Source organism: Eriocheir sinensis, chromosome 52, assembly GCF_024679095.1.
Source record: "Eriocheir sinensis breed Jianghai 21 chromosome 52, ASM2467909v1, whole genome shotgun sequence".
NCBI lineage: Eukaryota > Metazoa > Arthropoda > Malacostraca > Decapoda > Varunidae > Eriocheir > Eriocheir sinensis.
In genome coordinates this window covers 6,300,043-6,305,042 of record NC_066560.1, presented here as the reverse complement: position 1 = coordinate 6,305,042, position 5,000 = coordinate 6,300,043, and the positions used below count along the sequence as shown (strand labels likewise).

The window sequence follows — 5,000 nt, the reverse complement described above, 5'->3', positions numbered from 1 at the left end:
GTTCGTCTGTTTGGTGTTATTGTTGTTGAGTGGACGAAAGAGAAAAAAAGAAAGAAAAAAGAAGGAAAGTAATTAAGAGAAAAAATAAGAAAGAAAGGAAAGAAAAAATGGAAAAAGAAAGAAAAAGAGAAAGAAAGGAATAAAAAAGGTAGATAGAAAAGAAAGTAAAAGATGAGAAAGAAAGAAAGAATGAAAGAAAGAAAAAGAAGGGAAGAAACGAAGGAAAAAAAGAAGGAATAGGATGAGAGGAAAGCAAGAAAAAATAAAGAAAGTGAATAAATGAATGAAAGAAAGAAAAAAAAGGCATTTTCTTTACATTCATTTTGTCTATCGAAAAATAAATTGAAAAAAGATCTTCTGAAGTTGATGAATTTGCCGTGAGAGAGAGAGAGAAGAAAAAACAAGAGACAGTGAAATACCTAACTCTCTCATTCTTTTAGTCGTTCACACCGAATACAATTTATTTTATTTGCATTCATTCAAGACTCGACTAAAACAGAGAGAGAGAGAGAGAGAGAGAGAGAGAGAGAGAGATACATACATACATACATATTTAGAGACAGAAATACAGACAGACAGACAGACAAACACACGGACAGACAGAGACAGAGAAACAGGTGGAATACATTGGGAAAGGCCTTTTGAGAGAGAGAGAGAGAGAGAGAGAGAGAGAGAGAGAGAGAGAGAGAGAGAGTGTGACAGAAGCAGGAATAACACACACACACACACACACACACACACACACACACACACACACACACACACACACACACACACACACACACACATCACCTAACTACCTACCTACCTAACTAATTAACTATCTGACTGACTGGTAAACTGACTATAACTAACAAAGACACACGCGAAAAAATTATCAAAGAATACAAAAGGGAAGTTAGTTAAGTCAATTTGTATGTTATAGCTCTTAGGATTTACTGTATTTTTATCTACTTCCTTAATCATCTATTCTAACTCTTTTGTCCATAGTATTCTCTTCTCTTCTGTAATCTTTCTTCATCTATATTTCCTCACCTTCTATAATCTATCCTTCCCATCTATCTCTATCCCATCCCCTCTACCCATCTATTATTATCTCCCACCTATCCATTTTCTCCTCTCCTTATCCATAATTTTCTCTCCCCTTTCCATTACCTTTCCTCCCCTTTCCAATATTACTTTCCCCTGTCTCTCCATTCTTAATCATCTGACTCCATTCTGTAATATTCTCTCCCTCTCAGCAATCCTTCCTCCTGATTCAAATATTCCTTTTCTACCAATAATCTTTCCTTCCCGTTCATAATCTTCTCCCCTATTTCATTTTCTCCTCTCCCCACACCCGTTATCAGAATCCGTAGAGGGGAAGGAAGAGGAGGGGAAGGAGGAGGAGGAGAAGAAACAGGAGGAGGAGGAGAAGGAGATTATACAAGCGACTGAGAGGAAGCTATAATAGATACGAAAATGGAAAATAACAAATAGAGGAAAAAATTCAGGATGAAGTCGATAGAAAACCAGATAGGGGAGAGAGAGAGAGAGAGAGAGAGAGAGAGAGAGAGAGAAACACACACATACATACATACATACATAAATACATACATACATACTTTGAGAGAGAGAGAGAGAGAGAGAGAGAGAAACACACACATACATACATACATACATAAATACATACATACATACTTTGAGAGACAGACAGACAGACAGACAGATAGACAGACAAACACACTGGCAGAGAGAGACAGAGAAACAGGTGGAATACATTAGGAAAGGCCTTTTGTCAGCGGTGAACTGATAATAGTGGCTGATGATGACGACGATGATGATGATGATGATGATGATGATTACAGAGACCGCGGGCACCAGACAAAGGCACGGACAAGATTGTATTATTAAAGCCGCGATCCTACACAAGCGACCTCAGAAGGGATTAGAAGAGAGAAAAGAGGATAAAGAAGAAGAAGAAGAGGATTGAAGATGAAGAGGATGAAGAGGATGAAGAAGAAGAAGAGGACTGAAGATGAAGAGGATTGAAGAAGAAGAGGATTGGAGATGATGAAGAATAGAATTGAAGAAGAAGAAGAAGAAGAAGAACAACAACAACAACAACAACAACAACAACAACAACAACAACAACAACAACAACAACAACAACAACAACAACAACAACAACAACAACAACAACAACAACAACAACAACAACAACAACAACAACAACGACAACAACAACAACAACAACAACAACAACAACAACAACAACAACAACAACAACAACAACAACAACAACAACAACAACAACAACAACAATAAAAAGAAGAACAAGAAGAACAAGAACAAGAAGAACAAGAAGAACAAGAACAAGAACAAGAAGAACAAGAAGAAGAAGAGAAAAGAAGAACAAAAACAAGAACAAGATGAAGATTAAAAAAAAGAATAAATGAAGAAAACTCAAACAAACGAAGAAAATCAAATAAAAAGAATAAGCCAAAGAGAACAAAGAGTGAAAAAGATACATTCAGAAGAGAGAAGAAAAAGATTAAAAGGAAAAAGAAAAAAAAGGAGATAGTAATACACAAAAGAAGAAAAGAAGGAGGAGGAGGAGGAGGAGGAGGAGGAAGAAGAGGAGGAGGAGTTCACCTTCCGTTATGCTCATCTTTCAAACAATCCACAATGCGTTTTATTTCCTCTTATCTCTTTTTTTCAGCCCCGAGTCGTGCGTGCGTGAAGGAGACAATCCTCCTCCTCCTCCTCCTCCTCCTCCTCCTCCTCCTCCTCCTCCTCCTCCTGGTCTCATTCTCTTGCTCTTTCGTTTTCATTTTTTTTTTTTTTTACATTTTTTTCTACTACTCTTGATTTTTCTTTCTATTTTTTCCTCTCATCATTCTCTTTCTTCTTCTTCTTCTTCTTCTTCTTCTTCTTCTTCTTCTTCTCCTCCTCCTCCTCCTCCTCCTCCTCCTCCTCCTCCTCCTGGTCTCGTTCTTTTGCTCTTTCGTTTTCATTTTTTTTACCTTTTCCCTAATTTTTTTTCTCTTTCCTTCTCACGCATTCTCCTCCTCCTCCTCCTCCTCCTCCTCCTTCTCTTCCTCCGATTCTTCCTTCTCCCGTGCTTGTTTTTTTTTTTTTGTTTTTTGCTCATTCGTGTCAATTATTTTACCTTTTGAGTTACTATTTATATATATTTTTTTTCATCCCTTTTTTTTCTTTTATCCTTCATGTTATTTTTCTTGTTCTTCTTCTCCTCCTCCTCCTCCTCCTCCTCCTCCTCTCTTTGCTTCTTCGTTTCCCTTTTTATTGCTTTTTTTCTTCTACTGCTGTTAAGTTTTTGCCCTTCTCTTTTCTTCCTTTTTCATCTTTTTTCCCCCTCTCCTCCTGCTTTTCCCCTTCCTCCTCCTTCTTCTCCTCCTCCTACTTCCCCATTTTCTTCTTCTTTATCTCCTCCTAACCACCACCACCACCACCACCACCACCGCTCACAATCCTCTTAAGTCTAAAAGTTTTCTTATAAATACTTTTTTTTAAGTTAGCTAGGCCTAAAATGTGTCCAATACCAGCTTAGGTCTCTCGTTTTCTTTATTTATTTCCTCTGTCGTTTTATTTTCATTATTTTTTATTATGTTTATTCTTTATCTTCTTCTTTTGCTCTTTATCATCTTCTTCCTATTCTGTATTCTCTTATTATCTTATCTTTTATCTTATTATTATCTTATCTATTCTCTTATCTTATTATTTATTTTCTTATCTCTTAGTATCTCTTATTCTGCTTTATTTTCTTCGTATTATTTTTTTATGTCATTGTTTTCTAATCTTCTTTCTCCTTCTTAATCTTCTTTCTTTTTCCTAATCCTCTTTCGTTTCTTTTTTTCATATTTATTTCGTCTTTTATTTTGGTTTCGATTCCTTGATTCTTTGGTTCCTTGTTTCATTTTTTTTTCATTTCTTTCTTATTCGTTTTTTTGTCCTCCTCCTCCTCCTCCTCTTCTTCCTCTTCCTCCTCCACATCTTCCTCTTTGTCTTCCATATTCTAACCCTCTTCGACCTCCTTCTTCCTTTTCCTTCTCTACCTAACTCTACTTTCTCCTTCCTCCTCCTCCTCCTCCTCCTCCTCCTCCTCCTCCAGATCTTCCTCTTTGTCTTCCATATTCTAACCCTCTTCGACCTCTTCCTCTTCCCTCCTCCTCCTCCTCCTCCTCCTCCTCCTCCTCCTCCTCCTTCTTCCTTTCTTCCTTCTCCAGATCTTCCTCTTTGTCTTCATATTCCTTCTAACCTCTAACCTCTTCTCTTCTTCCTTCTCTACTACCCCCTCTCCCCTCCTCCTCCTCCTCCTCCTCCTCCTCTCATATGATAATAGAATCCCCCTTACCTTCCCTACCCTTCCTCCCCTTCAATCATACAATGGACTCTTCCTTGACAACGCACGGTCGAGATCCCTCCTTCCTTCCCCCCAACCCCCCTGTATATAGTAATGGCCTGACCCGCCCTCCCCTACCAGCCCCAAGTGGACCCAATCCCTCCAGGCATCCCTTTCCCCTTGTACCCTACCTCCCCCATGATGTATTAGTGGACTCACCCGGGGTAGCATCTTTTGAAATGGCGACCTACCTGAAAATATAAAGAAAAACGGATATTAGACGTTATTAGGTGAGGGTTATGGGGGTGGGGGGTGGGGGGGAGTTGTTGGTTGTGGATTATAACCTAAGGTGAAGAAAAAAGAAGAAAAAGAAGAAAAAGAAGAAAAGAAAAAGAAAAAGAAAAAGAAAATGAAGAAGAAAAAGAAGAAGAAATAGAAGAAGACAATAGAAGAAAAAACGAAATGATCAAGAGGAAGAAAAATAACAGAAACAGAGGCTGAGGAAAAAACAACAACAATAACAAAAAAAAAACATTATCACAACTGCCAAATTACAAAACAAACAAAACACACACACACACACACACACACACACACACACACACACACACACACACACACACACACACACACACACACACACACACACACACAC

General features: G+C 38.2%; 1 protein-coding gene across 10 annotated transcripts in view; it reads right to left on the bottom strand.

Annotated features, from left to right (window-relative positions):
* The window catches only part of LOC126982978 (probable G-protein coupled receptor CG31760), a 158,247-nt gene that overhangs the window by 92,040 nt on the left and 61,207 nt on the right, over nucleotides 1-5,000 (bottom strand). The window contains exon 3 of one of the 10 annotated variants that reach the window (XM_050835356.1): nucleotides 4,565-4,596. The exons of the other annotated variants lie outside the window; for them this stretch is intronic. The gene's annotated coding sequence lies outside the window, so the exon portion shown is untranslated. The remainder of the gene's footprint in view (nucleotides 1-4,564; nucleotides 4,597-5,000) is intronic. 10 annotated transcript variants of the gene reach the window in all.